Consider the following 22,911-nt stretch of genomic DNA (forward strand, 5'->3'; position numbering starts at 1 on the left):
AGCAGATTTGAAAGCATTTCCAAAGAATTCAAGATGTGATTGATTTTCAAAATAATGTCATCAACTATTGATCTGAATATTATAATGACATTCATAGTTGCAAGTTTGAAGGAAGATTACAGCAGAAGAAAGCAATAAAAGTTCTATTTTAAGAATTATTCAGAAAATTAAAGTTGAATATTATCATAATTTCATCATTTTAGTTAAGTTATATTTATAAATATAATGCAATTATCATTCTAAGGTGGAATTGTTGTTTTAGGCCTAGGGCAAAAATCAGGAATGTTCTCTAAAGGGACATTAAATTGTCCATTGCAAATCTTTATTGGGTTTGGTGCCACATTGATGTTTGCTTGAAAATGGAATTGTCTGCAATTGAATTTGATTTGTGTGAGCCCCTCTTATTTTTATAGCTTTTGCATGGTTTGATTACATCTGTCCTTAGTTTGAGAAAGACCTAGGTGGGGTTAGCAAAATGTGTGTTGCACACATCGAGATTTATTAACTAATTCTTGACAAGATTGAAACTCTTTTTCTTGCAACTATTGATTTTGGTGTTGAAGATGGTTTGAGAAAGACCTCCTAGGATAGGGTTAGCAAAGTGTATGTTGTACACCATGAGATTTTTTAGCTACTCCATGACAAGATTGAAACTCTTTTAGACTTTCATGTTCGTTGTTATGGTGAATTTATGGCCCCCTTTGGTTGGCACACATGTAAGGAGGCAGAATTTAATACACAACTATAGATGAAAGAAACAATGACTACACAGCTTTACAGATTATCATTGTAGTGTTAATTGAAAATTGATTATTATTCTTATACATCCGTTATCTGTAGTACTAGTTATTCTATTGAGGCTTGGAAAACTAATTTTGAAGACTACCCTGGATCACGCTTCAAAGAAAATCAGTTTATAAAAATTGGAGTCATAATTGTGATTCCGTGTCTATCAAAACCCAGCTTAAAATATATTAAAAGAAAAATCAAGAGTATGACTGGGGAAAATAATATGCATGCATTCATTAAGTTGTATGTGTTTGATATTGTTGTATGCTATCCTTTTTCTCCATTTTCTATTACATTCGCTGTCTTAGCCCAGGTTTTGTCAAGTGCATGCTCACTCATCTGTACCCTACATGTCCACATTTTAGCACAAAATTCCTAATTAAACTCTAATATTTGTTCATGATCATCTGAATCATGTCCTGTGATTTCATTCGTACCCACCCATCTCTGTTTGACATATCTTTTCTTTCTTTCTATGTAAAGGAAGACTTGACTGCTGATGGCTAATTTGTGAGCAATATCTGCTTCTGCTTTCAGCCACACTTGTAGTGTTGAGTCTAACATGTTGGACCATGTATAAGGTGGATACCATGATGAGAACTAATGGTTTTTGAACCATTCTGTGATATTTTTTTGATTTTTTGATATTTTAGGTTAAAGATTTCAAAATTCAGTCTTCCTGAATAATTTTGATGATATATTGAATTATCATTTGGTTTAGACTCATTGATGATCCAGTGATCCATATATTGTATTACAATTAATGATATAACATTGTGTTATAAAATTACAAGATATTAATTAGATTTTAGTGTTTGCTTCATTCAGTCTCGATGGGTTGCAACATTGCACCATAATTATTTTTAGTTATATCATTATCATATGCATATGCGATTATCTCCATACCTATATAATTAAATGTAAACATTTATGCATGTGTATCAAATGCATTAATGTTTCCAAATCCTTAATGGACACATTTAGCAATCTGCTGTACACACATGGGAATGTGGTATAGTCTGATAGTTTGTATATGCGTAAGTTTGTGGTTAACAATTTGTGGTAAAAGAAGTCAATTGCATTTCACCACATTGAGGAATTAACTCCTACAGTTGTGATAGTAGTTCTATTAGTAATCTTTTTATCTTTTGTTGACGATCAAGGTTGATTGGATAAGCAAAAGCTGGTAAATTGAATTGTGAAGTGCCCATGGGTTGATAGTGCGTTCAATTAGAGTTGTTTTGGTTTATGGAAGTTATTTTGGGTTTGTGCCAAGGGTGAATATTTGGGATGGTCGTGATAACTATTGGAGGGGTGTTTGTTGTATTGCATGGAGATTCACCATTATTGGACCATTTGAATTTGTAAGTTTGTTATTTTTCAGTTGGCAACACATTTCATGTGGTTTTGAGCTTTGTGCCACCTTAAGGATGACTTAGAGATTGTGGGAAGTTGAGGAAGGGTATTGTTGATGGGTGTTTTGTGACCACACCAACATAGAATAAAGTTTCCAAAGGACACTATCCTCTCTTTATTACGAACAAGTAATTGGTAAAAAAAACAATGAATTATTTACAAAGATCGAAAAGATCTTATAGAGTTACAAAGACGACGTTTCTAAATAAGAAACAATCATAAATAGAAAGAATCTAATTATTTACAATATAATACATAATTGACCATTAATAAATAATATTATTCTAATACCCTCCCTTAATGGTCAATCTGTCAACAACACTAAGTTGCCCCCTGAATTTAGCAAACTTATTTGGGCTGAGAGACTTTGTGAGAATGTCTGTAGTCTGATCCGTAGTTGGAACATAGTGCAACTGAACTGAGCTGTCTTCAACAAGCTTCCGAATAAAATGACAATGAGTTTCCACATGCTTGGTTCTTTCATGGAAGACAGGATTCTTGGAAAGTTTGAGAACTCCTTGATTATCACATAACAAGGGAGTCGGACCTGCTTGAGATATTTGCATAACTGGTTCTTCAGAAAGAACGCTCGACTTTTGTCGGATGTCTCATGCAATTCCTTCAGATGCTTCCAGATTTTTGATGCTGACTTGCCAGAAGGAATCTGAGGTAATTGGTCATTTGTGACAAAGAGCTTGAGAAGCATGACAACTTCCCGATTCCGGTCATCAAACTTGTCTTGATCTGATCCGGCTGTGGTAGGACGAGACTCTTTTCCCAAAACAAGATCATCAAGGCGACGATATTCAAAAATCGTTAGCATGCGCTGCTTCCAGGTGTTATAATTCTTGCAGTTGAATCTCTGAGTGCCTTCCAACATTAAGTTGGTCAATGATGCCATCTTGCATGCTTCCCAATGCACGAAAAACAAAAATCAAATAAGAGGCGATAACGTGCAATCCAAGGCACAAATCCCAATGCAGAAAACAAAGGCAAATGTAGGTATAGACTTCAAAAAACAAATGAAGTACGGCTAGAACGAAACTCGAGGTAAAATTTTCGAAAGACCCTGAAAATTTTGACCACGACCTAGAAAGAATCTGTGGTTGAAAACTAATTACAGTAAAAAATCTGAGGGTTTTAGCAAAACCCTAGCCATAAAAAACACACAGATCGCGAAAAATGTAGAAGCCGCGATTGCAAAGGAGAAAACGCAAAAAATCGAGTGCCACGGATTCAAAAATTCGCGGATGCAAATTGAAAAAATTCCTACCAAAAAATCGCCGAAAAAAGAAGACGACGTGAAAAATGACGGGCCGCAGAACCAAAAAAAAGCGAAATTGCGTCGCGTTGCCCAGCAAAAATCGTGCGTCTAAGAGGAAGGTGGGTCGCATCGAAAGAAGGATCGCGGGCCGCCAGCAACAAAGAAGAAATCATGTTGATCTGAAAGGAAAAAAAACGTGGACCGAGGGCAAAAGGAGAGTGTGAAATCCGTCGCACAAGAAAAAAAGGCGGATTGGAAAAAAACGCGCAGCCCAAAACAAAAGAAAATCGGCTGAAAACCCTTGATTAGATCGCGATAGAAGCAGAATAATGGTCATGACAAGGGTTTGAAAAACTAGGTCATGGTGTGCTGAGAAGGTCCAAAGATGGAGAAAAAATTCCGCTCGAAGAATTTCGCTTTTCAGACTTTTGAAATTTGAAAAATGAATTTTAACCTCTTTCCCGCTTTGATACCATATTATGAACAAGTAATTGGTAAAAAACTTAATGAATTATTTACAAAGATCGAAAAGATCTTATAGAGTTACAAAGACGATGTTTCTAAATAAGAAACAATCGTAAATAGAAAGAATCTAATTATTTACAATATAATACATAATTGACCATTAATAAACAATATTATTCTAATACTCTTGAGCAAAATCCCATGTATGTAAGATTGCGAAAGATCATACAAGTGATTCCAAGGTTCCTACTGCGAACTTGCAACTTTATGTTGGATGAGGTCGTTTGGCTTGATGTATATTGGTAACACAAAGGGACTTACGTTTGAATCGTTCTTCACTTCTTCTTCAATGCTGGTTGGAACTTCTTCATCGGATATTGCAATCTTGTGATGCTTCTTTGAACGGACACAACTGAAATAAATTGAAATTAAAGGGGAAAGGGTTAGAAGGATCTAAATCTATTCCTAAGGACAATGATATCAATGGATAGTGCTTAGATGGACACATTCCAAATAAACCAAGTTTTGCTTCACGAAGATCAACTACAATTGGTGCAATCTTCCAAGGATGCTGAAGGATTTTCACATTGAGAAAGTGCATTTGAATACCCAAAACCTCGCAATCCAAACAAGTATCCACAATCAAACTTAGCACAAATTTAGTGGCTTAGGCTAGTTTTACACTGCAACTTATAATCAACAAGATGCAAAAAGTATGAACCATGGGAATTCCTCAAACATCATTACATTTTCCATTGAAATCAAAGCACTTTATCTAGCAATTGAGAAATTGGAATTACAACACGCAACAAGTTGAAACAAACATGAATCCACCATATCTTCAATGAAATTAAATATTATTTCTCCAAGTATTACAACAATGTCTTCTCCATCTCCTACTCTACTTCTACTCTAAGGAGCAAGAGCTCTTCACTTCTAATGAGCTAACTATCTAGTGAATTACAAATGAGAAGGTAGGGCCTTTTTTAGAGACCCTTCCACAAATGAACGACCAAGATTGATTTGAAATCAAGGGCCAAGGTTACACCATGCAAACCCTAATTAGTGTTTCGACCAAAATGAACCCTTTGTGGTGCCAAGTAGTGGGTCTTAGTTATTAATGAGACAACACGCCCACTAAGCATTTAACAACTCATCACCCAAAATAGAACACCCACTATCCCTCTCCTTGGCGGCAAATGCAACGAATTTGGTCACGATGGTTTGGAAACACGCGATTGGCCGGAGAAGGTGACGGGGTGCCACCTCGACATGTTGGATGCCATGTGGATCTAGTATTTCATCACAAAGTATATTCCATTTTAAATGGTTGTGATGGAGTATATTCCCAAACTGCATCATTTGGACCAAGGTTCTAATTTTGATAAACTCTTTTGAAATTATCCTTGATCATTTCCTTCTTTCCATGTACTTGGGTTCGGGAATTCACCTTCTTGGAATATCTTTCCTTGTCGACAACTGTCATTCCTTGAGTCTTTTCCTTTTGACTTTTGATCTTGGATTTCTGAAGGAAATTCAAGATGCTGTAAATTCTTTTCTCACTTGAAATTGAACTTTGGATCCTTGGGCTCTAGAACTAGATTGCCTTGAAGCCTAAATGTTTGGAGTTTGAATGTCTTCCTTGATGTTTGAAACTGGAATTCTTCCTCCATGAACTTCCTAAGACTGGATTTCTTCTTGAACTTGGATGCCATAAACTAGATTTGCTCAACTTGGACCTCCATGCCTCTTGACGTCCTGATGTTGTCTTTGGATTGGATAGGAAGAATTTCCAATACCTTAGTCGAATTTTGAAGTTTTTATTCCTTTCTGAGGGGGAAGAAGGTTTTTTCCCATGCTTAGTCATTTTTACGCTTTCCAAGAGTCCTGGCATATGCTTGGGCGCATTTTGGCCCCAAAGAAGGATTTTTGGAAAATTCCTCCTCACCTTGGAATTTGCGCAAAGGTCTTCCTGGCATATTGGAGTGGCAGAGAAGAATTTTTGGAAAATTCCTCTTCTTGGGATTTGCGCTGAAGAATATATTTTGTCATGCTCAGTGCTCCCAAAGAGGATTTCCAGACTAAGTTAAAATTTGATCACCTGCTTGCTCATTTGCTTTTCTAGATTTAGAACTGGATACTTAGGATCTTTTTGCAGTCAGTGCTTTGCTTGTTGCCAAGGATAGATCTTCTAAAAATAGACTTACTAAAAATAGTAAGTTCTCTCAAACACAATATTAGGGCAAACGGGGATGTAGTGAAACTTACTAAAAATAGACATTGCTAAAAATAGTTTGTTCAAACTTAAAATTAGGCCAATCGGGGCCATAGTGAAACTTACTAAAAATAGTAAGTTCTTTGAAAATGCTCAAATTTCACTGGTAGGCCGTTTGAAGGCTTCTCTTTTCAACACAGTGCCAAATTCCATTAGTTCATCCTTCTGCTAGTGAATTCCTTGTTCTATCATTGCAATCTCTTCCTTGGACAACGATACCATCCACTCAACAAAGTCCTCTTCTTAGCATCCTGTTGGTAAACAAATTTGTCTTCCTTAAAAGAATCCTTAAAACTGACTCACGATGCCCGAATTGAAAGACAAAGGGAACCAACAACTGAGTCACCTGTAATGGAAATTGCAAGTGCTCTTTGAATTTTGATATGAAGGTACAACTCCTTTCGTTGGATAAAATGTTTGTTTTCTAGATATGCTTTTAATCGGAAAGCAACAAAGGCAACTAACATCTGCCCATAGCCATGACACAGATGTGAACAACAGATTTATAAACAAGAGGATACCAGAGAAAAAAGACACAAAGTTCCCTTTCCAGGTACCCACAACAAAGAAGGAAAAGATTGAATAATTTGCTTTCGGATGTATGAATCAATGAGAAATCAAAGTTTCTACAACAAACACATGCATAATTGGAATGAACAAGAAAGCATCATAAGATTAACTGGAATGACTCAAAGGTCAAATTACAGTAAAAAAAACACACAAACATAAAGATCTGGAATGTCTTTCTTCCTTTCTAAGAATGCCAATAAAATGACTCAAAGATCATCTTTATTCCTGTACCTTGATTCTACCCAAAAACAGAAAATGTATTCCTCTTTTCCCTCCTTACCATTGAGAAATCCCCCCCTCCCCCTCCTATTGTTTTGTGACATATTTAAAGAATCTTCTCATCTATCCTTTCGGTTCCATAACCGTTTCTTTTGATGCCATTATGAAAAAGAAAAGAAATTCTCTTCATCTTCCTCATGGAGTCCCAGTAATAGAAAGTGTAACTAACAAGGAAATTTCACCTTCTCTTAAAATTGACTGACAATGGTCAAAGCTCTTAGCCTATAGCAACAAGAAGGTAGTCATAGATTGTTTTGGTTCCTTAGGGGTAAAGCAAGTTGAAAAGATTGGATAATTATGCAATGATTTGAATTCTTCATTTGTGAAAAGAGCAACGCCAAGTTGAAAGTGTGAGCAATTGCTTCAAAGTTGGTAGGCATGTTATTGGGTAAATTTGCTTGAATCCAAAGTGCAGAAAGTAATTGAATTGCTTGATCACCAGAGAGCCTCATTGCACCCACGACATTTACCATTAAGCTACTTGAAATGGTTCACATATCAGGAACAAAAAGATTAATGTTATAAAACCTAGTGGGGTTTTTACGAAAATCATCCCGTCTCCCATCAGATGCCTCACTGCCATTTTTCTCATCTTGTAAGCCTACCTTTTCTTTCTTAAGCTTTTCAAACAGTGCAGTTGCAGAAGCAAATGCTGAAGCTGGCTTGGAAAATGTCCTCTTTGAGTCATGTTGAGAGCTTGACTGAGAAACCAATGTTGGAACAAGAAGAACAACAAAAATTGTCCTCTTTCGGGGTGCATCATCGCTTATAATAATCGGTGGAAAAGATTATTTGGAAAGCCCCCTTGCACATATGAATGATCATCCTTTGAAGCTATAATGTGAATAAGAATAGACATTGCTCCAATAGTGGCTCTTGTTACAACTGGTATTACAGATAGCTTCTCGAGTGTCATTGCCATCATATCAAAAATTGGTCCAGGATCTCCAACCCGTTTTATGAGCTCCATAAGACATTCTCTAATAGCATCTTGGGGAGAAGCATCCCAATTGACCTCCAGTGAATTTATCGCCTCCCTTGTGGTTTGAAGACTTTATGTAGATGTCTGCACAGATCACTGATTGCACTAACTTCAGCAATTGTTGGCTTTGATATGGCTTGCCTAGCAACAATTCTCAACAATGTCAATTTTCATCTGAGGTTGGTGTATTACACTCTTGTTGTCCAGGTGTTTGATTGTTGAACACAAGATGCCATTGAGAGGGGGGGGGGTGAATCAGTGATTTACAAACTTAACCCTTTTCTATCCTATGTGTGTATACCGGTTAACTGATCTAACATAAAGCAGACATACCGGTTAGATGGAAGGATAACACAAATGCAACCACACATAAAAGGGACATCTCATAACACCAGATGTACGAGGAAAACCCAAGATGGGAAAAAACTCGGTGAGAAGTGCTGCTGGAGACTATTGCTCCAATCCAGCCTCACAATGAAAACCTCGGTTACAACATTTAGGGCACCAACCCAAGGAGTACCACTCATGCTTTAGGGCACCAACCCAAGGAGTACCACTCCTGCTTTAGGGCACCAACCCAAGGAGCACCAACCCCTGATTTTAGGGCACCAACCCCTGTACCAACCCCTGATTTTAGGGCACCAACCCCTGCACCGAGCTCCAACTCAGTGATTACAAGATCATATGATAAATACAAAAGTAGTTTCCTTGTTACAAAAGAACTTTGTAACTCTCATGCAAGTCTCTTTATCGGTTCTCCTCTCTCCAATTCTCTGCCGGTTCTCTGTTCACCTTCTCATTGTTGCAACCTTATCTCCTGCTGCAACTCACTCTCTGCTGCAACCATACCGGTTCAGCCTCTTCTTCTTCTCTGACGGTTCTGCTCTCTACCAATTATCTTTTCTCTCTGTCACACTGCTGATAGCCACCATCGGTCTTCTTCACTCAGTCAGTTGTTTGCTATCTGATTCCTGTCGATTTTCAGCTTACCGGTTCTTCACTTCCATCTTCTCTGCAATCTTCTTTGCTCTTCTCTGCAGGTTCAATCACCACCGGTGTACTCCTCTGTCAAACTTAATGGCAGGCTACTGGTTGCCTCACTCTTGTCGGTTGAACTCTTCAAACTGGTTCTCTCTTCAATCACACAATCTCCTCTGTGATTGTCGATGGATTCTCTGCTGCTCTTTCACTCTCTATCTTTCATCATCCAGCCTGCAGCATCATCAATCATCTTCAGTCATGAGTCGGCATACTTATACTTGAGTTTTCCCGCCATGACCGACATTCAAACTTCTGGCTCGCTAGGGTTTCTTCATCGACCCCGAGGCAAATCAAACCCAATTAGATCTCCTTCCAGAGATTGACCACCTGCAACGGATCAATCAGACTTTGCCAATCCTGCTACGTTTTGAATACGTTTGCCCTATTTGGCAAACACGACACCTTCTTCAATCTGCTCTTGTCAAACACCTATTAAGTGATCATGCAGATAGCTTCACCTACCCTGATCAACACCTGGACACTCGACCTCGATCATGAAGTCATCAAATCAGATCTTTGTCCTTTGATCAGTCTCGAGCCGCACTCTTCTGCTCTTGACCCGTGAAACACGCTATCGACGTTAATGTCGACTAGTCATCACCTACCTCACCGACAACACTTCACCGACTGCAGTGTACATGACACCTATCTCCTACATGTCATCATAGTCGGTATCCACCTCAGCTAAGTCTTCTGTGTCGGTCCAGACAAGATCACCGACCAACCACACAACCGGGTTCATCTACCGGTTCACAAACTTTGTCGGTTATCCCCTAACCGGTCTGTCTTCACCCTTGCACTTTGCTTCTCTTTCGGTGGAACACCTAAATTGGTCAGCACACTTGCCAACCTACCTCATGCACACCTTCAACAGATGGGAGCCTTCTGGATCTGCACTTTGTCAGCTTACCGGTTGTCATCTATACCGGTAGTATCTTCTGCATGTATACTGGTAAGATACCATGCACACCGGTGGCACCAAACTTCATCTACATTCCGTCAACATCCTTTGTCTGCAATTGCTCAACCTTGCCTTCTTCATCAATAGATCGGTTCTCCTATCAACTGGTTTGTCAAAGTGACAAACATATCCTTCAATCTATGTACTGGCTACTCATCATGTCTACCTGGCTGATTTGGTGCATATCTCTGATCTCATGCACCTATGGCAACTTAGTGTTTCACCGGTTGATACAGTGTGAGCCTTCAATCCCCTGCCTTCTACTCTTTTGTCTTATCTCAGAGGACTATGATGCATTCCATGCATAATAGGAGATAAGCTCCACTTACCGGTGGGAGTGGATCCTTGTCATCTGCATCCGTCATTGCACCAATATGGCTTCCCTATTTGAGCATGCATATCTTCAAACAAGCACATATGATCCGGTTGGGCACATTCACTGTTAGTCATCTCTTCATATGGTGACTGCGTCTTTATCCAGTGGGAGTCCTGTTGTTTCACATTCACATAGCATATCGGTGGCCTGCACATATTTCATCTCCGGTGTTGATGTGATTTTTGTAACATTCCGCCTCTTCATCACAATCAACAACCCAACATCTTGCTCTCTTGTTGGTTGGCAACAATACACTACCAACATGTCACTTACCGGTCTGCAGTTCTTATGTCTTCAACAAAAGTCAACACTAACCTGTGTACCGGTGACCTGCTAGGCTGGGTGACATCAAAGACATCACATCCTGTATGTATCAATGACAGTACTGGACATACATCTCCCATACTGGTAGCCATCCTATACCGGTTGAAATCGATGACAACACAATGCCAACACTGATAAGAGCAGCCAAAAGCAAGTGATCGTTCCCTGTACTCTCCATCAAGTATGACATATTGGGAAGAACAAAAATAGCCAGTCCATGCTCGGGAGACTGATAGCAAAAAGTGGCATCTGATCTTTGCATGATGAAAGTAATTTTTCGTATGCAATCATTATAACACCTACAGACCCAAAGTGCTCATTTTGCAATTCTTTGTAGCCCCTTTTGAAAAATACTGTTGAGAAACCAGGTGTATTGAATATGTTATTGCATTTCGTATGTAACCAGATCGGGACAGCAACAAGGACCAAGTCGAGGAGTCGGGGATAACATGAACTTTGAAACTATATCGGGCATTTGAGGAGTTCATGAACAATACATATTGCCCGATAATACATAATGTCGGGGAGTTGGTGAAATATGGAACTTTAAAACCGCATGAGGGTTTAGAAAAAGCCCGACTTTCTCAACTACATAGAGAGCTTCCGACTCGATGTAGAAAATCTGGCACTAGGCTAGTACTCAACCAATCCATATTGCCGATTGTTATTATAATCATTTGTTGGTCTTTTGTGGGGCCCGATACTATTAGGTCAGGTTTTGGAATTAAACTGGAACTATGTCGAGTATCCTCCATGATTTTTGAATCATTAATATTACCTGACAATATACGAAAGTCTAAATTAAACAAAGTTAATGTTCTTTGTTGACCACATATTTGAATTTTCATTGACTATATGGATGAATGGTCCCGAGATTGGCACTTATGCAATTCTTGGTAATAATAAGAGTCAATATGATTTATGGAGTACCAAAGGATGTGTGCGAGAATTGTTCGGGTTATGGGACAAACCAAGGATCTAAAATTTAGAGTTGGCCAGGTTCAAAAATTAGGGTAACACATCCAAAGTCTTGTTCCCCATACCGTACCAAAAAAGACAAGGAAACATTGTGAAGCACAAGTATCAATCAAGTTCATAGTTAGCAAAATGCAAAGTTCGAAGGATATAGCAATAAGCACAATGCATTTCTCAATACATCAAAAGCCTAATTCTCGACTTGATGACAATATTAAGACCGCATCCTCTTTAAAATCCATTCCATACTTAAGGCATTTCATCACCTCCAAAGGCCAAAATCTGGACAAACAAGACCTTATAACTCATTCCTTAGGGTCGGGAGACGTCACAGACTACAAAAGACTTGGTTTATTTAACAAAAAGAGGGGGTCCTCACTTGCAATGGGGCGATGTGTGAAAATGCCACAACAGGTATATATGTGGTTTCATGTCATTTGTAAGTAAGCAAAGAAGACTGTAAAAGAGTAGAGGTGTACTAGGTAGGTACAACAATGAAGGGGGAAGGATTGAGAGGTTGAGTGAGACAACAGGGAGTATGATGTGGGGTACAATAGGAAAGAGTGAAAGTTGCATGGAGGGTTGTCCTTGTATTGGAATTTGGAAATCATTATGTGGTCACTTGTAGCAAGTTAGGAAGTGATGATTCCAAAGTAACATGCTAGTATTTGTGAAGCCATTGCAGCAGGTTATAATTATGTTCAAGGAATCAATTTTATGAGAGAAATCTTTTAGAGGTTAGTTTTTCCCCCTATCGAGGGTTTTCCTAGGATAAATCTTGTGCTTTGGATGAATCTTTCAATGCATTGGTTGTTTTTCTTTTGTGCGGGCTGCATAGTTGGATAGTCCTTCATTGGACCCTTTGTTGGTGACTACATTAGATGGTATTAGAGTGAGGCAAATCACATGTTAGTGTTGGAGTATTGGTGTGGATGTGCTGATGTAAATTATGACGTAAGTACTATGATTGTTTGATATTTTGTAAAAATTAAATAAGGTTTTGTCGAGCTAAGGCAATCCATAAGAGAGTTGTATATAGAAGCTTCAATTGTGAGGTAGTTTGCTAGGGGTGATTATGTATAGATCATCAACTCAAAGGTGGTTGTCATCTAGTCAAGATGTTGTCAAAGAGAGGGCGAGGAATCCTGAAAATTGTAGGAAGAATGGAAGAGGTGCATGAGTTGTTCATGGCGATGCAAAACTGGATGGATGCATTGGAACAAGACTGGTGGAGGAAACCTAAGCTTATGTCCAAGGAGAGTGATGAAGAGGAACAAGAAGCAAATCTTGTGGAATCAGTTTGAAGTGAAGAGGATAAGGATACATTGTTGAAGGCCATTTCCGACATGGGTAAGAGGACTAGGGTAGACTTTCAAACAATTTTGGGAATTTGGATCTTGAGGATTTGATAGACTAGATCACTAATCTAGAACATTTTGAGTATGAGAACGTTTTGGATTTGGATTGGGTAAAATTTTCAAAGATCAAATTGAAAGGCCATGTTGTGTTATGGTGGAATGAAGTCCAATTGGAAAGGAATAGATAGGGAAAGCCTAGCATTGTTAAGTGGGACTAGGTGGTGGTGAAGTCTAAATTTATTTCGGCCAATTACCAATTGGAACTATTGAAGGAGTTGCACAATTTGCAGTAGGGAGAGATGATAAAGGAATGCACTAAGGAATATCTTAGGTTGACAATTAGGTCAAGATATCACGAGGAATAAGCTGAGAAGGTGGCTTGAGGGAATTCATCCAAGAGGAATTGAGCATGTGAAATATCCAAATAGTAGAGGAGGCCTACCAATTTGCTCTCATTGTAGAGGAGGTTAAACTGGAAACAAGATGATAAGTGAAATCGCAAGAGAGGAGAAGAATTGAGGCAACAAGATGAGATGTGGTGACAAGAGAGCAATCCCAAGAGGTCAAGGAAGGGTAATCAATATTGTAGTGAAAGAGAAGATCCAAATTCTTATTGTGGAGAGAAAGAGGATGATATGAACTATTGTGGCAATAAGGGAGATAATTGTAGCAGCTATTGTAAGGGTAGAGATGGTGACGAGAGTTGTCTCAAAGATGAATGAGTGGAAGATGCTCACCAAAGAGAGGCTTAGGAGAAGTGTGGAGGATATTCCTAGCACAATAGAAGGGGATATGAGAGGAAAAGGTAGAAATTTTTCAGAGGAACTTGTTTTAGGTGCGGCAAGGAAGGACAGTTAGTGTTGGAGTGTTGAAAGCAACCAAAAGACAGTGCAAGAGCTACATTCAGTATAGGGACTCATTGGTTTTGCAAAGAGCTTTAAAGTGCAACAAGAGGGATGAGCTGATATAAAGAAAGAGTTTGTTCAGGACTTGGTGTAGGGAAAATGGTAAAGCTTGTGATGTGGTGGTGGATGGTGGTAGTAGGGACAACTTGGTGTCTTGGGAGATGGTTGACAAGTTGGGGTAAGGAAGATGAGGCATCTATGCTTGTATAGGATTTTCTAGTTGTAGCAAGGAGATTGGATTTTGGTAGAGGAACAATGTTAGGTGAGATTCAACACTAGAGCATACCATGATGAGGTGTTGTGTGACATTGTGCCAATGGATTTGTACCATTTTCTATTGGGAAAGCCATTACAATTTGATAGAGATTTGGTGTATGTTGGGAGGGATAATGCCTGCAACATATGGAAGGATGGTTAGAAGCACAAGTTGATGCCATTGGGGGCAAGTGAGGAGCAATTTTACAACTACACGGAGGTGTGTGTTGGGGGAGGAGTGATATGTGTCGATTCCAAAGGTGTGCAACATTGTTGGGTTGGGTTTTAGCATTGCAAATACAAAAGTAATGTAGACAATTGGCTGCGATAAGGGAGGTTACCAAAAGAAAGAAACTCAAAGGATAGGACAAATGAATAAGAGGATGAGAATTGTATTGAAGAGCTTGCAGTTGTTCAAAGCTAAATAGAAGGGTATGTGGCGACCAAGAAAAATGTTGACAAATGTGAGGGACTAGTTGATAGAAAAGAGAAGTGGGTTATGACATAATACAAGCCAAGAACAAGTAGTGTGGAGGATTATCGGTGGAATAAAGTAATGATTACAACGGGTGAGAGTAGTACTCAAGGTGGATTGCTTGAAGCATACAACAATTTTACAACTACACGGAGGTGTGTGTTGGGGGAGGAGTGACATGTGTTGATTCCAAAGGTGTGCAACATTGTTGGAATGGGTTTTAGCATTGCAAATACAAAAGTAATGTAGACAATTGGCTGCGATAAGGGAGGTTATCAAAAGAAAGAAATTCAAAGGATAGGACAAATGAATAAGAGGATGAGAATTGTATTGAAGAACTTGCAGTTGTTCAAAGCTAAATAGAAGGGTATGCGGCGACCAAGAAAAATGTTGACAAATGTGAGGGACTAGTTGATAGAAAAGAGAAGTGGGTTATGACATAATACAAGCCAAGAACAAGTAGTGTGGAGGATTATCGGTGGAATAAAGTAATCATTACAACGGGTGAGATTAGTACTCAAGGTGGATTGCTTGAAGCATACTTGAGGAGGTGGAAAGAACAGGTTGGGAGGTAGTAGGCAAGAGTCTGTAGGCAGGGGTACGCTGTCTTGGAAATAAGGCACTCATTTGTTTTTTGTTTTACATGGGGAGTTTGATAAGGTGTATCCCTAGCATCGTGGAAATGTGGTATCATGTCTAGGAAAATGGAATTTGTGGTTTAGTTTGATAGTTCGTATATGTGTAAGTTTGTGGTAGAAGTCAATGCATTTGACTGCAATGAGGAATTATCTATATTTAGTAGTAGTTATGTTAGTATTCTTTTTATCTACTATTGATGATTGAGGCCGATTGCATGAACACAAGTTTGTAACTTGGATTATGAAGTGTTTACAGGTTGGTAGTGTGTTTAGTTAAGAGTTGTTTTGGTTTGTGGTAGGTTATTTTGGGTTTGTGCCAAGGGTAAGTATTTGGGAAGGTTGTGATAATCATTGGATGTGTTTGGTCCCAAAACCATACTTCCTAAATCCTAAAACTAGCTCTTTTCTATCTTAAAGGCTAGGGGCTTATCTTTATTAAGGTAAATAGGGGTTCATCAATAGACTTAGGATGGTTAAAGGCTAACCAGTGAGATTGGGTAATCGATCTACTTTGAGCTCAATGTAAATTCAGGAGGGTTTTTTTTGGAGGAATCCTGAATAGGTTTTTAATTCAATTAAAATGTACAATAAATAGAACAAATCAACAACAATTTTGAGATACACACTTGACCTCTATATTTATGCACCTAGAAATAGTAACATTATTAGTTGATAGGATATATTGTGTGGGCATTTGATCGAAAATTAAGTATCTCATGCCAATTTTTTTTGAGCGGTTGAAACATTCCTTGCCTCACACTTGAAAACAAATTTTGACTTGCAATTAATATTTTTGTTAAAAAGGCTGCAAAAAATTGTCTTGAGCTCAAGAATCTAGGAGCTCTAAAACCTCAATATTTTTAGATCTACTTTTCATTTATTATGAACATATTGAAGCAACAGTTGTAGGGAGATTGCTTTTGGTTCTCTCATTTTTATAAATTTTTTTGCTTTGGTTGTATTTTGTAATATTTTCCCACAAATTTTGCCCTTTTTTCCTCGTTGGCATGGTTGATAAAACAACACAATTTGTTGTAGAATCTTAAGGCAAGTCACTTGCCGTGGTTTTGATGAGTTTTTTTTAGGAATTTGTATGCGGTCGGTTCATTTTTTGCTGCGTTTTATTTCATTGTAAAACAATTTCCTTGTTATCAGAGCATCTTAGTGTTGAAGAGAAAATATTTCCTATTTCTTGGAAGGATTTTTGGGTTTCATTTCATTAGATTACTTTTTTGTTTGTTGGGGTTTTAGAGTTTCTTGCTACTCTTGGCTTTCGATTCTTTGAGGTTTTTGATTCTTCCCAATCTTGGTTTACGAGTCTTTGTCATATTACTACAACAAAAGGATCATGACATGTATTTTCTTGTGGGTTGGGTTGTTTTCATATGGAATGGGAGTTTTTAGTGGCTCTTTATTCATTTGCTAGGGTTTGAATATGGCGATTATGGGGTGATTGGATTTGATGTAGGTTTTGCATATTAAGATATGGGCTTCTCTCTTTTAAATCAAATTTTAGTCGACTCACATGTGAAATCTTGTCTCGAGCTCAAGAATTTAGTATCCCTAAAAACCTGATATTTTCAGATCCACTTTTTGTTTATTGTGAATAGATTGAAGCAGCAGTTGTAGGGAGATTGGTTTTGGTTTGTCTTTTTAATTTTTTTTGGTTGTGGTAAGGTTTTGTAAATTTTTCTTGAAAACTCTACCCATTTATTCTAATCGACATTGTTGACAACACGACAAGCACAACACAATTTGTGCGTAAGGCACTTGCCATGGTTTCAATGAATTTTATTATATGGAATTTGTATGCGGCCAGATCATTTTTTTGTTGTGTTTTATTCTTTACAAATTTTGGGATATTTTGCACTAATGGTGGACAAACTAACATAGTTGAAAGTTGAAACCTTAGAGCACTTTTGCACTCTTGTTCTTTGAAAACTTGAATCGACCAACCCTTAGAATGAAGAAAGAACTTGTATTTTTTGACCTGAAACCTAGATACTTGAGCATTGAGAGAGGAAACATGGTTGCATGGTATTGCAGAAATCACCCTCATTCTTGTCATTGTTTTCATTAATGTCTACATATAAAAATCGTCCCTTTGCGATTTATTAAGACACTCACTATGAAAAAATTGCTGTTGTTACGTTCTTCATCATTTTGTGCATTAATGGTGGGTTGATTTGAGTCAAAAGAGTGCCCATGACATCGATTGAAATAGCAGCCTGGAGATGGTGTGAATGTATTGGGCTTTGCAACTCTATTGTAGCAATAAATTGGGGCATGGCTATTTGCGTTGTTTCCTCCATTGAATCTGTGCCCACTTGCAAGGACAATGATTTTTAGGCACATTTGAATTTGATATGGTCATTCAGCTCATTAATGATGCCATGTGTTGTTTTTCACTTTATTGGTGAAATTGCGTGCAAATTTGTGCCCAAATGATGAATAATGTTTTTGGGTGGGAAAGATCCTTGTTCAGCAATTGTTGCATTAAATTTGGCCATAAATGGCCTTATGGATGTGTAGGAGAGTAGGTGAGTTTGAGCTTTGAAAAATGGCAGGAGTTTTGGACTTCAAAGGTTGTAGATGCCTCATGCTTCATGTCTTTGGTTAGGGCATGAGGGATAGGTGGTGATGAGGAACTCGGACCACTAAGGTATGTGGAATGGAGGAAGTTTGAACAAGTGACTCCGAAAAGGTGAGTGTCCAAATATCGGGGATTAGCAGTCAAGCATGTCAGAGTAAATAGGTTAATCACATAATAATTAATTAATAATCAATTAATTACTTAGGTTCCCTTTTACTTTATTACACTGTAGCTAAACTTAGGAGTGCTTTTATATTTAGATTGAGCTTATTTTAGATCATGTTGTCTCATAGCATAGGATGAGGACACTTGTCATGATCTAACTTAATCTCCACCTAAGGTTTTTCTTTTATAAGCGTTCATTTGTACCATAGTTGAGAAACTTAGAGTACTCACAAAACTCGCGAGCCAAAAGCCATGGCGTTACTTGCCTAAAAAATAGCCAAAGATTTTTGCCAAAAACTTGCTAATAACTTTGTGGTTTTTCACAAAAAACTCACCTAAATCATTGCATCTTTGGTTTTTTCATCTTAATTCACAATTAAAAATTTTAATATGATTTTTGAAACATTTTTGTAAACTAAAAAGCGAGCAACAACTAATTTTGCTCCTAAGTGATAAAATTGTGAAAATGGTTGCTCTTGAACCTCGTGAGGGGTGTTGCTCCACAACTCCATTGGGGGTGTTTCCCCTAGACCTCCACAAGGGGCATTGTCCCTTCACCTTGTTGGGGACATTGCCCCCAAACTCCCATGAGGGGTATTGCTCTTCAACTTTGTTGGGGACATTGCTCCTCGATCCCTATGAGGGGCACTGCCCCTCAACCCCATTGGGGTCTATGATATGTATTTAACTCGAATTTTGATTTATATATGTGTAATATCCCAGACTCGGATATTGCTTCAAATCTGATATGGGTTTCTGTTTTTGCTCATATTTTGTTTCATCATAATATAATATTGTGACATGCAAACATGCAGATTGAACATGCAAGATCAACAATACAAATTTTCAAGGAAATCAATCTAAGTATTACGAAGAATCTAAATAAGCCAATGATATTCTTTGATATAGAAAAGTATTACTGTTTACAAACACATGCTGCTGTTACAAATGAAAAGATGCCTAATGCTATCAAGTAACACATACTCAGAATGCCTCCATACATAAAATAACAAATCCTCTGAAAATTTGCAAGATAGATCATCGAACCTCCATGAAAACCTATCAATGATGTGCAACCGTGAATCCTGAGATGAATTCACCAAGTGGGCTGATCTGGGTTTCTGTCCAAATAGCCAAAACCTCTAGGGTTTACTGAACCTGCAAGCTAAAGCTCTCAAGCTCTCAAGGAAAAGTTTATTTGAAAATAACAACTCAAGAATGAATTCTCATTGCACTTTTTCCTCCTTTTATAATACTTTTCCTTTATTTTATTTCTCTCTTAGTTTACTTTTCCCCTCAAAAGTGACTTTACTTTATAATTTGTCATTGACATTATTATAAAGTCACTTTATAAAATAAAGTATGTCCAACTGTTGATTAATTAAATTTAAATAATCCCATAAGACTTAGGACTATTTAACATTTAATTAATTAATTATCACTCGAAGAGGATGGGACATTACAGTCCTCCCACCCCAAGATTGCTTGTCCTCAAGCAATCACATGTATCAAATCTGTATTAAGCTCAAATATTCCAGCCAATACCTAGATCCCAAATTAATCTAGGGCCTTGGTATGTCTTCCCATGTGTATCTCCTTTAAGCTTCCATTGCTCCACTCTGATATAAACATCGTTATGCCCAAAATTGTGAAGCAACTCATCATGATCCCAATAAAGTAGTGCACCAAACATGCCAATGCCTGGATCCCAATTCAGCACGCTCTTACGCCAACGAAAAGTGGAGGAATAGATGTTTCTTATCATGCCACCAATGCCAAATGTCCATCTAAATCTGAATGAGTTCCCATGGATGTGAGAAATTATCACTACAAGTGCACAATCAATCATTTCAATCCACCATATGCTGCTGGAAATCCCACTCAAAATGATGCGGCAAGTACCTCTAATGACAAACAATGATGGAATCTCATCACTATACCAACCTCCAACAAAGGAAGAATGATCCCAATCTTTCCAAATCCTCCAACCACCTGCTGTCCTAAAGAACCAATTTGAAGTCTTTGTGATCAATAGTGTGAAACAACCATCTATCACCATTGTGAGAACTCTAACCCAATGAACTATGGCTGAAAATTCCATGCTCAGAAATGTAGAACAACCCTCTATCCTTGTGATGTAACTCAAAACCCAAAGGTTTGAACATGAAGTGCTACTGTCCTTTACATGCTCCATGATGTCTTCTTCATTTACCACATATACTCTTGAAGTGTGATCAAGGAATGATATTGTTATATAACAAAGGTATAATGTCAAACCTTGTATGCAATGTGGTTCTTCAATTCTTATCGCATGTTCTTGCATAACAACAAGATGAATGTAACCATGTAAAGATGGGAGACAAACTGAGAACTCCTCTCAAGAGCTCTCAGACTTTCTACCTCAAGGCTGCTGTTATAAATTAGACCAGCAACTAAAGTGAAGGCAATGATTTCTGCATACCCATGCATGAGAAAGAAACCCATCTCATACACCTTACCTATCAAGTGAATGTGTCTCCATAAACTCCAATCCAACCCAAAAACTGATGTAGACCCAGATAAATCTGAAAATGCAATGTACAACCATGTAGGACAGCCATATGTCAACCATGAATCCCTGAAAATTATGTCACAACCCAACCAATAAACAATTGCATAAGCATATGAAATAGGTGACAATTCCATAGTTGTACTGTAGTTGTCTCCATTAATACCCAAAGTCAAAGCATGAATGGTTGATCCACTAAACATATCATCCATAATATCATGATACACCTCAATGAAATTGTCAACATCACAAATTAATTCATGCCCTTCTTCAACCGCTGGTAAAAAATCAAATTGTTGGCAAATTGAGGTTTCAACCTTTACCTCATACTTATCTATCCACTCATGGATGTCTACCATGCTACACTTCTTGTCGCCACTATCCTTCTTGGATTTGTGCACATGTGACATCACAAGATTGCTGTCCCAACCCAAAAAACCAGAACCTTTCCAAGGTGTCTTCATTGCTCTTTCTTGTATCTTTTCTGAGGGAAGATTGTTTCTCCATGAGTGCTGGTCTATGAGGTGTCTCCTGCTGCAATAACATAAATTCCTAGCTGCTAAAGCTGATCTGTTTTTCATTACTAGCCAACTCCATGGTGTAGTATGCAAAACAAACCAAACATTAGCAAATTGTAAAATCTTCCTATTAGGCAATCTCTTAGTCTTTATAATCAGCTCTCTAAGACAATATGCCTCATGTGATCTTAACAAGTATTCCTCCAATGTAATCATGTGTACAAAACAAGGAATATCAAACTTACTAAGGGCAGTCATACCTTTCAAGCAGCTTACATCTACGAGCTCCTTCTTATGCACCTCATTGTTGATTGATCCTAAAGTTGTAGCACCTATCTCATGACTGAAATTTGCATCTTCATGTGAAAGTTGCCCCACAGGTGTGGCTGCCTTAGATAATTGTTTTCCTGATTTGCATTCAAAGTCATGCCTCTCAAAATCAGCTACTTCCTTGACCTCTTCTTCACCAAATTCTTCTTTTGAAGCGTTATGCCCCACCCAAGAGTCATGATGGCGTGATGCTGAAACATAGGTGGATTCCTTGAGTTCTTCGTGATGGGTTAGGTCTTTCCAATCTGAAATAATGTTCTTTTCCACACACTCTTCCACATATTCTTCCTCAACCATAGATTGATCATTCAAATCATGCTGTGCTAGAAGTCTTTGATCCACAAAACCTTCATATGTATGAACAATGTCTCTTTCAACATTACTTAAATCTGAATTTGTACCCATGGCTACTATTTTGTCATCCTTATTAGTCACAACATCCACATTTGTAGATGCATGTTCAAGTAACGGTTCTTGGAAAATTAATGTAGTGCTGTTATTATGAAAGGGCACTTTTGTCTTATTTGGTGACTCTTTGAGACACTTGATCGTTACAAAAGAAGTGGCAAACCATTGGTTCTTTATGGAGGTGCTAAGAGACATCTTGGGAGTTACAAACATGACTCTTCCTGTACCTAGAGATGGGATATTGGCGCCCAAGCTTGCCTTGCAAGGGAATGCTTTAAATAGGGGTTTTGGCTTCCAAGCTTGATCATTCATTCATAGATTTCTGACAAATCTTTTGCTTGTTTTTTAGTGGCTGACAAACTAGTGGAGAAGGAGACTATTCGATGGGATGTTCATAGTTTCTAGGTGATCCAAGGATGAGAGTTAGAGGATTATCGGGTGATCTAAAGACATGAGTCAAGGATTACCAAAATATAATCTCATTCAAAGATTATAATTGTGCCAAATAGTTGAGATTTGCTTCAATTTTGCAATTTGATTGAAGTATGTTCTTTAAGGTTTGAGTATTCAATTGTTGCAGATATTTATGACAGATTTGAGGCTGTAGCTTGCTCTTATTCCATTGTAAAATCAGTCATTTTTTTATAAGAAACCCTTGTTGTAAGTTTTAAGAAGTTTCTTGAAAGTTTGTGAGTTTGCAGTGCATTTCAGGTTTCATATTTGCTCTCAATTTTGGGATAATTTGTAGTAATGTAGTTTGCTGTTTATAATAGATTAGGACAGCAAATATGCAAGGTTTCCCGGGATGCGTCCCTGGGCTTAAATCCCCCCGTCCCCATCCCGGGGACGTTTTGGGGTCATAGGGGACGTCCCCCCACTGTCCCCAAAACTAGAAAAATTCAGGGAAACGTCCTGAAAACTTGGGGATGGCAGTGATTCTCAAAGGGAACGTCCCCCCGTCCTCGATATGGTTGGGGACGTTTGTGACGTCCCCTAATTGT

At 38.1% G+C, this 22,911-nt stretch overlaps 1 protein-coding gene across 3 annotated transcripts in view; it reads left to right on the forward strand.

Moving 5' to 3' along the window:
- LOC131041930 (uncharacterized) overlaps nucleotides 1-22,911 on the forward strand; it is a 42,714-nt gene that overhangs the window by 18,355 nt on the left and 1,448 nt on the right. The window lies entirely within an intron of this gene.

The sequence above is a fragment of the Cryptomeria japonica genome, chromosome 1 (genome assembly GCF_030272615.1).
Source record: "Cryptomeria japonica chromosome 1, Sugi_1.0, whole genome shotgun sequence".
Classification (NCBI taxonomy): Eukaryota; Viridiplantae; Streptophyta; class Pinopsida; order Cupressales; family Cupressaceae; genus Cryptomeria; species Cryptomeria japonica.